Consider the following 20,026-nt stretch of genomic DNA (forward strand, 5'->3'; position numbering starts at 1 on the left):
GCTTACCTAATGTGACGGTTTGTAATCTTGAGGGGAGTTCATACTGAGTTGGTCACTCATCCATTAAATAAATATAATCATTGTTCACTCCCCAAGTATAGGGTTGTGATGTAGTAATAAACTCGGTAAGACCGAGGTCGAATCCACAGGGACTGATACCTGTACGTTATCTGAAACCAAGTAGAACTAGAACTAGACTAAGATGTGATCTAAACCAAATAGAATTTAAGAAATAATTATGGAAGAATTATCTAAGACTTTAAGGAATTCAGAGAAAGGGAACTAGGGATTCAGAGGATCCACTTGTAGAGATCAGGGAGATCTTATGCCTGCATCAAGGATTATGGAATTCAAACTGAACTTACTTGATTTGGTTTTCAAGAGATGAAAGGTATATGAATTAGAATGGATTCCATCACCAAACCATGCCCAAGAGACAAAGTAAACAATAGAATTAAACTAATTTCCAACCAATCAACAATGTATGAAGATCAGGAAGGTACTGTCATCCTACCATGCCCATGGGACAATGATGAACAACAGGGCTTCCTGACTTCATAAATATAAAAAGAGGAAATAAATATTCAAAGCCATTGCAAACCCATTGTAATTTCAGTCACAACAGACCATTAAAGACTAATGAAAATATTCCTTATAATAATCAACTAAATCAAATTAAGTTCAGAAATTTAATCTACTTGCATAGAATAGACTCTCCCTTCTCACTACAGGCTTCACCTCTTAGCCCTAGCTAAAAGGATTAGCCACACATAGATGGGCTGATTAAACAACAAAATAAAAATAAAAAGGAAAAGAAAAGAACAAGAAAGAGAGAGAGAGAAAAAAACAGTAAAACCGGCCTCTGCTCCAGCGCTCCCTCTCCTGAATTTCTTTCTCCCTTACTGACGTGCAGCAGCAGCCCTGATCTCCTCTCTCTTTCCCTTTCAACGAAACCGTAGCTACTCTTCTCGAAAAAAATCCAAGCCCCCCTGTACACACTCCAGCCGTTCCAGCCTTTCTTCCTCCCAGTCTTCTCTGTTTCTCCTCCTCCTTTCCAGCAGAAAACCCACCTTCCTTTATAGGTAGGGAGTGCGTTCTGCGGTATAGCAGCCGTCCGGAAATCTGCTGCGGAACTTTTACGCAGCCAAGAACGCAGTTTCCAGAACTTTGCTGTGGCTGGCATTCCTGCGCACCAAAACAGCAATTTCCCCTGACTCGTTCACCCACTCTGCAGCGTATAGATGTTCCACCCATACTGATGTGTATCTGCATCCCTGACACACGAAACGGACCGTTCAGATCCTCATATGTGGCCCATCAAGAAAGGATGAATCACTGATTCAATCCAGGAAAATGGTACAGTGAATCATGGCAGATTTTCGGCCACAGGGCTTCTCCTCGTTCTGATGCTTAGGGACGGCTTGGATGGGTCACGGAGAGCTTGTGGGCCATCGAAATCAGATGCTCGGATGGTGGGCAGAAACGCAACTTGCTTACCCGTCCGGAAATCCCGAGACTTTTGGCGCAAGGAAGTCTCCTCTCCGCTTTTCCTTCTCCTTTCGCATCACAAGGTCGGTCGGATGCGTCATATCCCCTCAATAGATGGATCTGTTCATCATATCTGATCAGCACGTAGTGGTGGTGGCCCCACTACCGTTTGAAATCTATTTCTTATTTTGAAGGGTAACAGCAGAGGATGTGGACAGCGATTCTTGGCTTCATTTGCAGCGCTCTGATCTTTGGGGTGACCGAAACTTGCCTGTGGTCATGATGAACAGATCCGATCGTCATGAATGATGATGGAAGTGGGCCTGATCATGTCCCAATGGACGGTCCTACGCTCAACAACGCCAGCGGCAGAAAAACAGGGGGCCCGTAGCTCTGTTTCCTTTTCTTCTTTTGGAAAGCACGGTCAAAACTCAGTTTGACCGTGCATACATTCCTGGTGCAATGCTGATTGCGCATGATGCTGTGCTCATTCATCATAGGTGGGGCCCCCACAGAGATGTTCGTGAGAAATCTGCTCCGTCCATCTGTATTGTCAGCTCATTTAACGCGGTCTATAACAATTTTGAAGCATATCCGGATATCAGGCGGGCCCCACATAATGATTAAAGGGGCTGATCTATCCGTTGGTCCACTTCCACAGTGATCCAGGAGCTGAAATTTTATGTGTACGGTTCATTTATGGTCCTCAGGCCATGTATGGAGTTTTGAACTGATCGGATGGTGGGAACCCTATGATCTTGCATTCTGGACACTTTTCAGGCCACTTGAGCTTCAATTCCTCGATTTCCGCGGACCCCTGGTGTATAATTCCGTCGCTCTTGGTCTTCTAGAGTCTGTTCCTTGCCTTGGTGTCATTAGAGCGTTAAGTCCATGCTTTAAGCACCCATTTCGGTCCAGGCTCGTACATACACTCTGCATCACATACACAGTTAAACCAAGCCGTTAAACAGAGTCATGCTCATAAATCCAGGTAATAAATGGGGTCTGATATGCAATATTTGACCCTCAACAATCATACAGGTAGCATAGGTGGCTTAAGTGATTTTCAGGTTCGGGCTTATGAGAAGCCAGGTTCAAGTGCCAAGGTTGCATGACTGTATCTACCTTGAGAAGCTGATGGGCCTTGCGGATCAAATTTACTTGCATTCTATTATTTCTCATGTATTGGATCATGTAATTCCTGTAATTGTTAATTTTGGTGACATTGGGTTGTATAAGTCATTATGGGTAGCTCTTGTATTTTCTAAATGAAATTGCAATTTTTCCTTTATGCTTACTTGTCCATTCTACGCTCATCTATTAAATCTGATAAAAAAAGGTATAAAATTTGGTCCTCTATAAGTTAACGCTTGGGTTTTTGGAAAACGGGTCGTGCACTCAGATTCTGAAAAGTCGGGGTGTTATAGATAAGATGATAAGATTGAAATGAGACTAGACATACTCGGATTTCTGATGTGGTAAGGTCTAAAATTCTGGCAAACCACAGAAGTATACGTCCAATGAATGTTTAGATGAGCAAAGAGGTTGAGAATGGATGCGATGATGCTAGAATGTTCTTTGAGAGGACTAGGATACCATGAGTTTCTGATGTGAAAGGATCTGAAGTTTCGGCAAGTTATAGAGCATATGTTCAATGATAATCTAGAGAAGCAGGGGGGTTGAGAAGGGAAGTAATGATGCGATTGATAAAATATGAATACTAGTGATAATTGCATGATATTTGACTTGTATTGGACATGGCTTAGATGTTTAGCTGCATCATGATTGTAAGGATTGACCTAAGTTGGATTGAGAGGCTAAGAGATGGTTGGAGGAGGCTAGACGGAGGCTAAAAAGATGGGAGCTTGAGAAATCAAGCACAGTCTCTCTCTCTCTCTCTCTCTCTCTCTCTCTCTCTCTCTCTCTCTTGGTGGGGGCTTTCTTGGTAATGGTTGTTGGTTGATGTTGATTCTTAATTTTTGTTGATGAGAAATGAATAGAAGTGAAGGTTATTTATAGCTTTTTGGGATGATCTTTTGGTAATTATAAGGACTTTGGGAGTGAATGATGATGTGGTAGCTTGTGATTGTTTGAGGAGAGGGTAATGCCATGCGGCGCTTTCTTATAAATCATTGGGCTTGGTGGGATGGTAAATAAGGTGAATTATGGGGGTATGCTTATGGAAGAGTTGACATTGGGACGGAGGGACAATTGTTGCTTAGAAAGGCACATTTGTCGAGGCCGGGCGGTAATCGAATTAGCGTTGGCGATAGTCCGACTACCGCCCGCCCGTCGTTGACTCTAAATTCCAGCTGGTGGGCTTTATTTTGGGCTTTTGGTATGGCCCAAAGTTTGTTTTGGGTTTTTGGGCTTACTCAGCATTTGGGCTTTGGGGCTTTTGAGCTCTAAAAATGGTTCGGTTGTGGCCTAGAAACAACTTGGTTAGGGTTCAGAAATGATTCAGAAGTAATAGGGTGACCTATGTTTGACTAGGGTTTGCTTGTGGTTTTGGGTAGGGTGTGGGGTTCTAGGTCAAATTCTTAAGGATCATCCATGCCTTGCCAAATTGTTAGCCGAGGTGTAATGTCCACACTGAGTTCTCAGAAATAACGCTTGGAAGTAGGGGGCAACTGTTGTAGGTGAAATTGGACTGACCCGACAACCAGGAATAAAACATAGAAATCATAGAGGACTCCCCAGAGAAAGACAGAGTACCAATGCAACCCCAGGTGCCGACCAATGACCTCTTAGTTTGCCGACCTCAAGGGTTGACATCAGTCGTCAAACTTGGAAGATCATTCCCGACCACCGACCCTAGAGGTTGACCGTAGCTATTGAGGTTTTTTTTTTTTTTTTTTTGGGGGTCGATTAATATTGACCACCCAGAGAATCTCCGTAGTATATGGGCGGGATTACCTATTGAGATCTCAACCAAGAATTACACCGATCAAGACGAGATTTGAGGAATATCCAGAAGCAGGTTCATTCTACGATATGGGTCCTTCCATCAAATCAACCCTAGCACATAAGTGACTCAAAGGTCTTATAAATAGACCTCCCACCATAGAACAAGGTATGCTCAATAACCTGTTTCTACTATGCTTACGATGAGCCTACCCTAACTTTGGCATCAAAGGGCCCCTAACCATAACCGGCACTCGTAGTGTCTTTTTGTCTTCATTAAGTTTCAGATACTAGGAGGCTTACGGGAGGTGGGGCAGGATCGACTAGATTTGAGCATCAACAATAACTGTAGTGCCCAAACCTACATATTTATATACTACCAATTTGTCTATATGAATGCTAACAGAATGCATGACATCATTCATCCATGTATAATATATCGCACACATAAATTTTACCATACTTATGGTGCATACTTATGAGAGAATCCACGATCAAGTAATCACTCTACTAGTTATGTTCATGTTTAATCCTTAGTTAACTTATGCCATCATTAGCTATTGAGTAATTATGGCTCAATGGCCCATTTCATGTACATAAGTAATCAATATTGCACGCATGCATGTGATTATGTCATGATCAATATCACATACATAGCATGTCACCCTTCGTAATGCATGCATGAGCATAATCAACATTGGCATGTTTAAGAAAATGAATTAACATGTTAAAAATAGAACAATATTAATCAAGGTATTGTATTACATGCCTCTATTAATTCATAATCATCAATACTATAATAATCATCAATAACTATCATTTATCATCACAATCACACGTACCATTAGCATTCACAATCACACTTCATTCATCACAAAGTGATTATTTCTTTTAGTGGCCTCGACCCAATATAGTTTTTACTACGGGCCCACGAGGCTTTCACTCTAGGTGGGCCTTGTGGCCAATAGGCCCGCCACTTCAATGCCTAAGTGGATTTATTAGTGGGTGTATAAATCACCCCAAGTCACCGATCAAGTAGGCCCAACATTTGGCCCAACACCTATCTCAAGTTGTACCCAGCTCAAATCAAACTTGTTTAATGTTTTGAGCTGCCTTGGGTTACTTTCATGGGCTGACAAGGCAGATGGTGGGTCTGAAAACACAATGCATGTGTCAAGGTGGGCCCTACACAGGTATCGATGGTAGACGTTTCTTCTCTACTGAGGTGCGCCCACCCAAAATTTGAATATGATCCATTTTTGGAATCAATTCCTAACTTGATCCGTTGAAATGGATGGACGAAGTGGATATGTAACACATACACTGTAGTGGGTCCACGGCGGCCCAAGAAGTTGAAACGGCAGGCGTCTACCCCCAATTGTTTTCTTTTGTACTCTCCTAGAGATTTGAGTATGCCTCATTTTTCAGAGGGGCCATGGCCCAGTGGGTGGGTCCCACACGTGCCTAAGTGGGCCCACCACTAAGTCAACTGTCATAAAACCATTACAAGGGCTCTTAGGAGATTTTTAACGGTGGGTACTCAATCAGCACCGTTCCTTATTGTATAGCCCACCTGAGTACTGAATCCGTTTCATTTTTGGGCCCAAGACCTAAAATGGGCTGAAAAATCTGATGGACGGTGTGGATTGAATCTTTTTCATTTTTGGGCCCAAGGCCGAAAATGGGCTGCAAAGTCTGATGGACGGTGTGGATCTTGCCCCACTTCCAGGTGGTGTCCACAGTGGGCTCACAGTCCTCCGGACATCAAAAAAAAAAAAAAAAAAAAAAAACATAGGTACTGGAACGCCCCTCAGCTGCGCACCAGTTCGCACGGGAGAGACAAGGAAATCCGAATGTGTTTCAGAGAGAGAGAGAGAGAGAGAGGGAGAAGAACATAAAATTTTGAGGGAGTAAGGATTGGATTTGAATCTTTTGCGAATTGGCTTGATGCAAGGAAGAGACAAGGAAATCCGAATGTGTTTTGGGAGAATGAGAGCCCATTTTGACGATAGACTGGTCCTGGTTTTCCTCCACCAATTACACCCTTCTCTTCATTGTTATTATTGCTATTATTATTATTTGTTTGATAACAATTTGCTCTTCTTGCACTTGTCTTGTAAGAATTGTACGTCAGTTAGCTCATTCCGATTTGAAATATATGTCCGTTTTAAGTTCTGGCCGTCCGGATCACCTCCGTCTCCGATCAGGCCTTTTCTGGTCCATCTTGGCCATGAAATTATCCGCAACCTACTCTACATCACAAAAGGGCCAAATATCCTATAACTGGGATATTCCAATGCTGGGGATGTTTGGCTCATGGGTCATCCTAGGCTAAACCACCTAATCCTATAAACAATTTTTATCACTGGACCAAGGCCGAATTGTACAAATTGAAACGATGAAATGTACAAACTCACTGCCAGAGCAATGTATGATTTCTCATACTAACTCAGATCACGTATGAAAACCAAGAAATTGGCCCCAATGGGCTGGGCTTATTTACATGGTGATTATAAATGGTTACTGTGAATTTGAGAAATTGTATAGGATTTTTGTGATTTTGGTTTTGATATGACTAACCATTGCTTTCAAATCGAATGCCTTTAACTAAACCATTCTTATTGAATCAAATTTCTGTTTTATTGAAGTCCCTAACAGATGAGTTGGTGGGCGAACGTATTTCTTATCATTGTATTATTAAAAATTTAGTCCAAACATTTTCACTATAATTATAGTGAAAACGAGTTGTGTGGGCCCCATGGTGATGTGTTCTTGATAACCACTCTGACCATCATGCACGCCATCCCTTGTTCCACTATGGACCCAAAAATCAGGTAAATTTATGACTGAGGCAACGAGCAAGAACAATTGGGAAGGGGAGGGTGGACCCACTCATGTGTTCTGTATGGTGTGGTCCACTCATAATGCGGGAGCATTTTCACACCGGGCTCGAGCAGGGTGGCCTATAGGTGCACACGGGTCGGTTTGGTCCGGTTTTGGGGTGAAATCGGAACCGAACCGTTCTCAACGGTTCTAGGATATTCGGAACCGGAACTGGAACCGGAACCGGACCGTTAGCACCCTAGAACCAAACCGAAACCAGACCGTTAAAACCGGTTCGGTTTCAGGTCGGTTCTACAGTTCTAGGCTTTTTATAATCCAGCCCAATTGCATGTTTTATTTTATAATCTTGCCCATGTCCATTCGTGTTATGATCCATTTGATGAATGATTTAGATATTGTATGAGGTGTGCTAAAATACATTTATGGAAACAATCAAATGGTGTATTGTAAACCATAAATCATGAGTCAAATATGAAAACAATCAAAGGGTTCCTGGTTGTTTGGTTCCATGGTTCAGTTCCGTGGTTCAAATCCACAGTTTGGTTCTACGGATCGATTCACGGTTCAGTTTTACATACCCCCAAACTGAGAACCGAACCAACGTAATCGGCTCTTTGATTTTTGGAAGCGGAACCGGAACCGGTGCACTCTAGAACCGGACCAAACTGGACCGTTTGGTCGGTTTCAGTCCGGTTCCACGGTTCTACCAGTTCGATATGATATGTACCCCTAGGGTGGCTTATGGGATGCAGGGGCACACTCGGGGTGGGCAGCCCCTAGAACCTATGGATTTGGAGCCGTGTGAGGCGGAACTCATAGATTTGGAGCTCACGAGGGGGAAGAACCCATGAATTTGGGGCCTAAGAGGAGGGTTCTGGCCGAGAACCTAACCCATAAAATTGTGGCCTGAACTATGAGATAAAGGAATTAATTCACCATGCTCTATCAATTTGGGCTTTTAGAGTAAGTGATTAATTGTCCTGCATCAACCTAAGCCACAGATTGGCATGAGTTTTGGGATCATGGCCAAACATGGGAGGGTGTACATGATGTCGGGGTGGATGTCATGACCACATTAGGGTGGGGTCCACACAACTCGTTTACAGTGTAATTGTGGTGAAAATATTTGCACCAAATCATTTTCAGTTAAAAATACATGTTTGGCTCTCTTATTTATATCTTGAGTCCATTCTAGAAAAAAAAAAAACAAAGCAAAAGAACAGTCTGTAGACCTCAGTGATTCTTTCTCAAAACTTGTGTCCAACTAGGTCGATGGCTACTCGGGGTGGCATTGGAGGTGTAACTACGACTCGAGCAGTGTGGAATCCGTAGGTCGATGAACTCTTCGCCAATGCTATGGTGGATTATATGATGGACATGAAGAAGTCGGTTAGTGGATTTGACTCATCGGGTTGGAACATGATTGCTTCCAAATTCAATCGAAGGAATGGTTCCACGTACAATGTGAATCAATTGAAGAAGCGTTTCAGCTCACTGAAGGAAATATACAAATCTGTTAAAGGACTTCTTGCTTTGAGTGGCGTTGGATGGGATGAGAGTAGCATGCTAGTCATGGCTGAGCCTTCTGTATGGGACAATCTTTTGTAGGTAATGCTCCAATAGGTTGTTTAGAGCTTTGCTAAGCGCATAGGCATGTACAATAAAGCTTGTTTACATACTACATGATGTAGAGAGGGTCGCGGATAATTATTTCATTGCCAAGATGGACCGGAAGAGGCTTGATTGCAAGTAGAAGTGATCCGGACTGTCAGGACCTTAAATTGGGTGTATCTCACAAATTAGAATGAGTTATTCGACGTACCATATATGATTTTGGGGTAAATTGAGCTACTTTACATTGGACCTTAACATAATGCCTGGTTGAACAAGTCGAATTTGCAAGATTTGTTGAGGGTCAAATATTGCATATTAGACCCCAATTATTATTTGATTTTGCGAACATGATGCTGTTTAACCACCTATTTTAATCATGTTTGTGATGCAGGGTGTATTTAACATCCTGGACTGAAAAAAGAGTACTAAAAGTATGGATTTGATGCTCATAAAGCACCAAAGCAAGGGATGGACTCCAAGGGACAGAGATTGAAGAATTTAAAGGCACAAAATTCGAGAAAGTCCCGTATTTCATGTTAAAGAGGCCTGAAATTCTTCCAGAATGCTTGATCACAGGTTTCCTACCAACTGTTCGATTCAAAACTTGATAAATGCCCTGAGGACCATAAATTAACCGTACACATCGAATTTCAGCCCTTGAATCCCTGGGAAAGTGGCCCAAAGGTCAGATCAGACCGTGAATCATCAACCTGAGGCCCACCTGATATCTGAATATGCTTCAAATGTGGTCTCAACTCCTTATATGAGATGAAAATGGGTTGGACGGAGCGGATTTCTTACAAAAATCACAGTGGACCCCACATGTACATCGCACGTACATGGGGCACACATGCACTGGATGCGCACCAGACGAGTCAGGCAGTCAACAGATCACTGACTCGACTTCTTTCTCTCCTCTGCGCGCAAGAACGGACAGCGTCTTCAACGATGTCCGTCGGTTTTTATCTGTGGGCCCCAAAAATCATGAATTCACATGATCTGGATCGTCAATTATGACCATGGGGGGAGTGTGACCCTCGTTTAGGTGGAATTTTGGCCCCATAAAAACAGTGCACGTACATGAAGACTCAAACGTAAGATGGATGGTAGAAGCACAAGTCCCGTGGGCCACACCGAAACTGATCCAAAATCACACATATCCAACCGGTTTTTCGAGGTAATCTCATTGAACGTAGTGGATTTCATGTAAGGCATCTATCATGGACCCCCCTAATCTCCTAGCGCAAGACGTTCGCACGTCCGTCTGCTAGAAGTTGAGGTGGCCCACCATGATCACCCAATGGATGATCTGAGACATCCATCATGTCCAGGGGAGGGTGCCGACCAAAAACCTCTTATTCTTGTGCAACCATCCACAAGAAAAAGATTGCAAAGCAAGGAACAAGTTGCCACGTCCATTAGTGGTGTGGTCCATTCAGAACTCGAATATATTTCAATCTTAGAAAAGTGGCCTAAATAGACACCATGAAACTAGTGGACAGACCTGATTCTTCAGTAACCAGAAAAGATGGCCCCACCAAGCATCAACGCAGGATGATTTCTCCTCTTGCGCACTGCGAACGTTTCTGCTGCGTAAAGAAGTTACGCACTTCTTCACGCCGCCTCTGGCTCTCGACCTACTCATAAAGCCTATGAAAGAGATCAGATCTGGACGTGGAGGGCATCTTGATCCAAGGAGTAGAGTACGTGAGCAAGGGAGCAAGGATTGAGCGTGAAGAGGCTGTCCAAAGTTTATCTGGACGTGGAGGGCGTCTTGATCCAAGGAGTAGAGTACGTGAGCAAGGGAGCAAGGATTGAGCGTGAAGAGGCTGTCCAGAGTTTCTTTCCTTTTCCTTAGCTCTTTTTTTTTTTTTTTTTTTAAAGAGATTTTAGTTATATCATGTCTACGGGACTATGACAGGTTAAAACCTCTTAACTAGGGCTAAGAGGTGAAGCTTGTAGTGATATGGGAAACTTTCCCTTGTGCCTAATTTTGTTTTAACTTTCATTTTTCAACTAATTTTGATTCTAGTTTGATTATAAGGAATGCCTTAATTTTTAATGGTTTATTGTGACTTAAATTACAATAGATCTGTGATGGCTTTGAGTATTTTCTTTTCATTAATTTGATTATGAAGTTAGGAAGCTTTGTTGTTCACCATTGCCCCTTGGACATGGTTGGATTATGGAATCCTTCCTAACATTCATACATCTCTCAGATTGGTTATAAACTGGTTAAATTCTGTTGTTTGCTTTGTCTCATGGGCATGGTTTTGTGATGGAATCGAGACTAATTTACATCTTTCTCATCTCTTGAAAACTACATTAAAGGAAGTTCAGATTTGAATTTTAATGTTATACCCTCCAATTGGATGAAGATGGGACTCTAAGTTCAATTATATTCTTGAATCAACCGTAAATCTGCCTGATCTCTACAAGTGGATCCTTGGTACCCTAATTTCCCACCTTTGAATTTTACAAATTTTAGATTAAGATTTCACAATTATTCTCTTAATTAATTCTCCTTGATTTCTATTACATCTTCGCCTAGTTCTAGTTCAAGTTACTTTTAGATTATTTACAAGGTTCAGTCCCTGTGGATTCGACCTTGTTCTTACCGAGATTATTACTACCTCACAACCCTATACTTGAGGTGTGAACAAGATTCCGCCGGATCGACAATCAAATTTCCATTTTATTTCTGTTTTTACTATTTATAATAAGTTTTAGTTTGGTTATAAATCTTCATCCGTTGGGCTTTATGAATTGCGCCCAACATGAAAAGTGCTTAGAATAATTAGGGGAATGTCATGATTCAGCCAAATAGGACACTTACTATTTTTAGCTGAAAACCATGTACACTAGTAGAGATCATGTTCGTTTATAAATAGTAAGTTTACTATTTATAGTAAGTCGCAAATTCTAGGAGTTTTAGTTATAGTTTGATTCAGAAACTTCTCCCATGGCTTAATATCCCTATTTAAAGTGTTGTAAACTTGTTTATTTCAATCATCAATTAAATTACAAATTTTCTAGAATTTATTTATATCTATTTTATTGTTTCTTTTCTTGTGAATTCGAGAAATTTGTATGAGTCCAGAGAAACTCCGTGGATTCAGAGTAGTTATCCTAGAGGAAGATGGTGCTCGACCTCTACACATCCGTCCCTGCGTCACTACACATGTGCCATGTTGGGACATATGCGACATATTTGATCCATCCATCAGGTTGGTCCGACTTGATCCCAACATCGGAAACCTGTGGATCCCAACATTGGAAACCTGTGGGCTGGTTAGAAAAGTTCAGCCAAGTTTTTTGGATATTTACATTTGTTTTGCAAATTAACTGTAGCCCACCTGATCAGTGGATCAACCCAATTCTTGGGTCAGGGAATCAATATAGTGGTGCTGTTCGGATGGGATGGATTGGATCTCAAACCTGCCATGCTAGCACATGTTTGGTGTGTACATGAGTTTTATTGCACACATGCATGGGCTTAGCAAAGGTCATGCAATAATATTGAATCTCAAAAGTGTACATGAGCTGTTGCTGATACACAATTCTTACTATAGTGATCGTTGAATATCAGTATAGTATCATTTTAAAAATCAAGATGGATTCACACGGTAGAACGTCTTTAATTTAGTCTTGTCCATGTTGGTTGGGAAGGTTTAGTGGCAGATTCCTGTATCCTGAGCTATAGGTTTGCAATCAGAGATGTAAAGTTTCCAAGTGGGGAGGGGCTGCTGGGATTTTGTTGAGGACCATTAGATATAATGAATGAAATTGGCTTTTGAGAAATCATTTCCAATACTCAGCAAAATGATTAATGCAATTTTAAGAATAACCTCATGCAATCTCTCAAGAAAACACTCAATTATAAGTCTTCAATGATATAAAAAACTTGCATGTGTTGAGGTAGGCTTATCACAACTGTTATTTTCTGTGTTCTCGACTGTCTACATTGAGTCATTGAACACATTGTAGTTGAGAATTGTGTAGGAGCTATTAATGATACATGCCTACTGATGTAGAACGTGTCACAGATACGTTCCCAGCATGGTTGAGCCAAAAGAAGACGGACCGTGAATTGACCATAACTTTTGTTCCAGGGATCGTTATGGGGCGTTCAACCTATCAATCTTTACTGAAACGGGCCATCCGAAGTGAACCGACTCACAAAGTGGGTCGCATCTGTCCGTTTCGTCAGAAAACGTGCGCTTTCAGCTCAAAACCGAATTTTTAGAAATTTTTTACTATTTTTAGTAATTCTGATTTTTTAATATTTTTAGAGTTTTAGATTTTCTTTCCCTCTAGAAATAACTTTTAGTTATAGTAGGAGTCTTCTAGAGAAAGTTTATTTGTAATTTTTATTTTTAGAAATTAGACCTTAGAAGAGTTTTATTAGAATTAAGATTTTTAGTAGAGTTAGAATTTTCCTATTTTTGGTAATTACGAATTTTAGTTATTTACTTTTCTATATTAATGGTGTAAGGAGATACATTAGACAATTTATCAATCAATCAATTAATCAATTTTGAAATTATTAGAATTTATTTCTATTTTCTGCTTTCTTTCCTCATGGATTCGAGCAGGCTTTGTGAGGAGTCCAGAGAAGCTCCGTGGATTCGGAGTAGTTATCCTCATCACGTTCATCCCTGCGTCACTTACTCTAGTCCTGTTGAAGATTGGGATGATCATTTGCAAAAATCCGGACTGGTCCAATCAGCTTGAACTGGCACCATCCACCAAAACAACAAGCAGCAACCACAGCCTATACGTTTTAATACGGAACCTGATTAGGTGGTTAGATTGGCTTGGAATGAAATTGTCCACCAAAATGGAGCTAGAGCACTAGAAATCCAATTCAATTATATGGGCATGTGTTTACTTACCGAAAAGAAAATGCACCAACGGTTGAAACCATGACATCCACTCAGAAAACCAGATCACTAGACTACAAATTTTAGGAGTAAATTATTTCCAATTGTTTTGGCAAGAAATAAATGTATTATAATTGAGGATATCTTATTCAATGTTAGCAAAGGAATATGAAAGAACAATCATCATCGAGCATTTTTATTGATTTCAAAGTTTGTTTACATCCTCGTACTTCTTTTGATTCCAATACAAAGTACATTCAATGAATATAATAGCAATATTAATAGGAATCGTTCAAATTATGATTTAGAAAGTATTCCGGCTCGCGGTGCATTTGTCCTAAGAACAGAGGGATTGGGAGGATTTGATAATTCTTCGGAATCCCCTATTCCTCTTTTGATTTTCCTGGGATGATAATCCAGAAGGAGATAATCAAATTCCTTCGAAGATCACTGCCTTTTACGAAGATTCAAAAAAATACACATATGACGAAAATTTATTGTGTGCACAACAGGTGCTTTTCCATATTTTCTTTTTCTCCTTCTTCTTCTTCCGCGGAATACCTGGACGATGTCTTAGAGGAGGAGTAAATCTTGAATTTCTCCGAGATCCTCTAGAGCTTCGCACTTGTAAATGAATCAAATGAAGGAGGGAAGGGTATTTATAGGCAACCATACATGTGAACTCCATTTTCGTACAACCACTTATCATTGCGCATGCACATAGGTTGTTCATTGGGCGGCGCGCAATGAGCCACTACTTGATTGGCGCATCATGTCTGTTGCACGCGCACAATGTCTCTGGTCTGCTCTCAATGGAGAATCTTCCCTCTTTTGTCTTTCTTATCTTCCTTGATTTCTACTCTTTCATTACTTCTTTCTTTTTGATTTATTTATTTATTATTATTATTATTTTTTTTTTGCTCCAACACCAATTCCTTCTATTTTAATTCTTCTAAGTTAGAAAAATATTCTGTGGGCTCATGATAGATGGTCATGATTCTTACTATACTTCATGGTTTTTGGCCAAAAATAATATCAAATTTGGTCTAACCACATTATTCTCCTGATTTTTCTAAGCCATTTTCATGTTGGGCACGGCTCCTAAAACTCAAACGGTCAAGAGTTACGATTGAATTAAAACTTACTATTTATAGTAAAAATGAAAATAAAATGAACTTTCGATCATCGATCTGATGGAATCTCGTAAATTTGGCATGAGCAACCTAGCTTAGCTAGATTGGTTGCCTAAAGTAGCTTCTCCTATCCCAAAATCATATATGATATGTCCAAAAACTCATTCTGGTTTGTGCGACTATTTTAAGTTTTTGACAGTCCTGATCACTTCTGCCTCCGATCGGGCCTTCTCTGCTCCAACTTGTCCATGAAATTGTCTGCGACCCGCTCTACATCAGGTTCTAAATAGTGGAATGAATGAAGATAGAATGTGGATCATTCTCAAATTTTCTTGACCGTCTGTTACTTTTGTACACCCATAACGAACCTTAAGGTCGAGGGCCAACATTGTGGACAACTTGTTAGTAAAGCATTAATACCTAGAATTTCTCTACTATTGAAAATAGCTTAATTCTGAGATAATGTTGAAATTGTTGAGCGTGGAATTCAGAGAGCATTTGAAAATTAAAGCGTGTTGGGCCCACATCTAATGGCCACGGCCAAAGTCATGTGGGTGATGCATGTTTGACACGGATAACCAACCTTACGGGATTGAGGGCCAACGTTATGGACAACTTACAATTAAAGCATTAATACCTAGAATTTCTCTACTCTTGAAAATAACTTAATTCTCATGTGATGTTGAAATTGTTGTTTGCGCAGAATTTAGAAAGCATTTGAGAATTAAAGTGTGTTGGGCCCACATCTAATGGCCACTGCTAAAGTCATCCACCTATATGGTAATGCGTGTTTGACACGGATAGCCAACCTTAAGGAATTGACGGCTAACATCATCGACAACTTACAAGTAAAGCATTAATACCCAGAATTTCTCTACTCTTGATAATTGCTTAATTATGATGTGATTTTTTTCTTTTATTTTTTTTTAACTCAAAGAGTGTAAATATAATAATGATTTAAGAAGGAAAAAAAAACAGTAAATAACACTCAACAAAATAGTAGCATTTGTCTATCTCAAAATCATATGGGACAGATCTAAACCATCCATTGATTCCTCAAATCCTGCATTAGGAATGGGTTAATAGATTATTTAGATTTAGACCATCCATGATATCAACTTTTAGATATAAGCATATTATGCATGATTCATTCCCTTCATCTTTATGGCCCATCAAACGGTCACGTCCACCTACACTTTTTGTATATTAATTAAGTTAGATCTATTGTTGAGGGTCAAATATTGTATATTAGACCCCATTTATTAGCTGGATTTACGAGCATGATACTGTTTAACGCTTTATTTTTAATCATGTTGTGATGCAAGGTGAATCTACGAGCCTGGACCGAAAAGGATGTTAAAAGCATGGATTTAACGCTCAGGAATCACCAAGGCAATGGATGGGACTCTAGGACACCAAGATCGATGCTAGAAATCCAAGAAAACCAAGAAACTGAACTGCAAAAGGGCCTGAAAGTCAGCTAGGATGCAAGATCACAGGGTTCCCACCATCCGCTCAGCTCGAAACTTCATACATGGCCTGAGGACCATAAATTAACCGTACATGTCGAATTTCATCCGTTCGATCCTTGTGGAAATGGCCCAACGAACAGATCAGCCCCTAAAACTCTGATTTTGGGCCCACCTGCTATCTGGATATGCTTCAAATTTGGTCTCAACCGTTGAAATGAGATGAGAAAATGGACGGACGGAGTGGATTTACCATGAACATCATTGTGGACCCTACACCAGTACGAACGTGCATATGGGTGTGCACGTTCGCAGCGCACCAGACCGCTCCTTCTTCAAAGAACAGAAACGGAACTCTGTTTCCGTAGCGTCCGCACCAACAAATTCAGTGGGCCATCTTCATCATCTGATTCGATGATCCAAGCCTTCCAATGCATCCAAGGGGGGGCGTCGACCATAGATATGGTGACCATCTGCAACAATTCACGCACAAACAGGAAGAGAGCGTTTAGACGCAGGTCGGACGGCTGAAGCACGGATTCAGTGGGCCACAATATCGAAAATCTAAAACTGTCTATCTCCAAACGATTTTTTGAGGAGAAACTGATGTACGGGGTGGATTTCTCTGGAAAATCCGACCATGGGCCCCACCAAAGTATCAGCGCAAGAAGTTGGCGCAAATTACTGCGTCCATGAAAGCCGGACGATTCAGCTCAATCGGCGGACGATCCGCACCACCCAAAATCACAGGACTCAAGTCCCAATCTCGGCCAGGACGTCGGATCAGGAAGGCCTGATCAATGGGCCCCATAACAGCCACTACATGCGAACTGTTTTCGCATTTTCACTGCACAGAACAGAGTGCACGACTAGGTTGCGCATGCACTGGCCTCCACTGGGAACTGTTGTGGCCCATTCATACGATCTGAGTGTAGGATCCGGACCATCCAGATGATAGGGAAGGAGATTTGGTCTGTCCCCATGCTAACAGATGGGATCGAAAGTACATCAGTGGACAATAACGAGCGTCCGATCACCCCTATGTAGGAAACAGGATACGCAGGAATGGAATCCAACTCCTGGTTGGAATGTGACTTGTGCATAAATTCTTTCTATAAATGACGCCTTTCCATTCAACCGGGGGGAGAGCTTTAGGCATCAGAGAAAGGATTGAAGGAGGGGAGCTTGGCTTGGTTGGAATGATGAAAGGAGAAGCTGGAACGTGAGAGAGAGAAAGAGGCAGCCGTGGGTTTTCTTCTTTTCCTTTATATTTCTTTTGTTTTTTTTATTTGCTTTGTTAAAGGTTCAGCCCATTCATGTGTGGCTAAACTTCTTAGCTAGGGCTAAGAGGTGAAGCCTGTAGCGAGATGGGAGATACTATTTCATGCTTTTAATTTAAATTTCTGAACTGAATTTGATTTTAGTTGATTATTAAAGGAATGTTTTCTTAGTCTTTAATGGTCTGTTGTGACTGAAATTACAATGGGTTTGCAATGGCTTTGAATATTTCTTTTTCCCTTTTGATGTTTATGACGTCAGGAAGCCCTGTTATTCACCATCGTCTCCAAAGCATGGTTGGATGATGGTACCCTTCCTAACTTTCATGCACTGTTGATTGGTTGGTAATTAGTTTAATCCTGTTGTTTGCTTTGTCTCCTGGGCATGGTTAGATGATGGAATCCATTCTAATTCATATACCTTTCATCTTATGAAGACTAGATCAAGTAAGTTCAGTTTGGTTTCCATGATTCTTGATGCAGGCATAAGATCTCCCTGATCTCTACAAGTGGATCCTCTGAATCCCTAGTTTCCTTCCTCTGAATTTCTTAAGTTTTAGATTAATCTCTCACCATTATTTATCATTTTATATTAGATTTAGATTTCATCTTAAGCTAGTTCTATTTCTACCTAGTTTCAGATAACGTACAAGTATCAGTCCCTTGGGATTCGACCTCGGTCTCACCGAGTTTATTACTACATCACAACCCTATACTTAGGGAGTGAACAAGTTTTTGGCGCCGTTGCCGGGGACTGATGGCTACGTTTTTCTGAAATTAATTAGTTTTAGAATTAGGTTAAGATTAGGATTTTACTAACTTTAGGATTAAAGGTTTTTATTTTATTTTATTTTTAGAAACTAATGTGTTTTCCTGTTTTGTAGGATTCTGACATAAGTCTCTAAATTGGTAATTCCTTCCTAATTTTTCTACTTTTTCTATTTTTAGGAAATAGTCATGTTTAGAAACTTTTCTCTTTTGTTTTTAGAAACTAGGTTAGTTATTTCCTTTTTTAGAAATTCTTCTTAATTTTAGAAACTAACTCATCTTTCCTTCATTTTTAGAAACTCTCTAATTCTGGTACTTTCCTTTTTAGAAACTGACTTTCTTATTGTGTAGGCTTTTAAGGTAGAAATTTCTAATTCAGTAAGCTTTCTCTCTACTTTCTATTTTTCAGTTCTCTTTTAGTAATTTACTTTCTAGTTTAGACTTTTCTTCTTTTAGAAACTGACTTGTTTGTTTTCTTTCGCAGGTCTTTAACTTAGGGACTTCAAGTTGGTAATTTCTTTCCAACTCTCTCTTTCTTTCTAGATTTTCTCTTCGTTCGAATTTGATTGAGGGCTACTAGTGTTTCATGCCCAAGTGGGCCCGTGACAACACTCGACGTCTCTTGACTGAAGGAGGATTGGTTGAGGGGTTGACTATCCATCGTAGGACTAGACACCACTCGAAATCCCCTGAGTTAACTGAAGTTATGGCTGAAGACCAACCTCCTCTACTTCCACCTGGGGTGGAGGATACTCAAGATGAGAATGAGGTGTATCAGGCACCCCCGCCTCGTACTTTACAAGATTATCTACAACCGGCGGGAGTGAGTACGCCCTCATGCATGATTTTTCCTGAAAACACAGGACAAATGGACATCAAGCCAGGAGTTATCCAACTCCTTCCCAAATTCCATGGACTTGAATCGGAAAGTCCATATTTACATTTGAAAGAGTTCGATGAGATTATAGCTACATTATATTTTCCTAATGTATCTAAGGATACAATCACGCTAAAACTCTTTCCTTTTTCCTTAAAAGAGAAAGCTAAGACGTGGTTACATTCACTGCGTCCTAGATCCATTGGCACATGGAACAACATGCAGAGGGAATTCATAAAAAAATTCTTCCCACATCATAAAAAGATTACCCTCAGAAAAGCAATCATAAACTTTGCCCAAAAGGAAGATGAAACATTCTTCCAATGTTGGGAAAGGTTCAAAGATTTGGTCAGTTCATGTCCACAATACAGATTTGAAACGTGGCGCATTACAAATTTTTTCTATGATGGACTGACATCTTCCATGCACCAAATGGTCGAGACAATGTGTAATGGAGAATTCATTAATAAAAATGTTGACGAGGTATGAGATTACCTCGATAGTCTTGCCGAAAAAACACAATCATGGGACTATTACCCAAAGTCGAACACCACATCTAGGCCGACTCAATTAAAGGAGAAAGGTGGATTATATCTCTTGAAAGAAGAGGATGATCTCAAGTGTAAAGTGACTACACTCATAAGGAAAGTTGAGGCCATGGAAGGAAAGAAGGATAAGGTCAATGAAATTGTTTGCGGCATCTGTGATTGCAACATTCACACAACTGAAAACTGTCCTACAATACCTGCCTTTCGAGGAGTGTTGAATG

General features: G+C 40.6%; 1 non-coding gene across 1 annotated transcript; it reads right to left on the reverse strand.

The window, feature by feature from the left end:
- Positions 1–19,524: 19,524 nt before the first annotated feature.
- LOC131257189 (small nucleolar RNA R71) lies at positions 19,525–19,631 on the reverse strand. Its single transcript, XR_009177202.1, has one exon. It is a non-coding gene; the product is annotated as a small nucleolar RNA R71 (small nucleolar RNA).
- Positions 19,632–20,026: the final 395 nt, after the last annotated feature.

This window comes from Magnolia sinica, chromosome 9 (genome assembly GCF_029962835.1).
Source record: "Magnolia sinica isolate HGM2019 chromosome 9, MsV1, whole genome shotgun sequence".
NCBI lineage: Eukaryota > Viridiplantae > Streptophyta > Magnoliopsida > Magnoliales > Magnoliaceae > Magnolia > Magnolia sinica.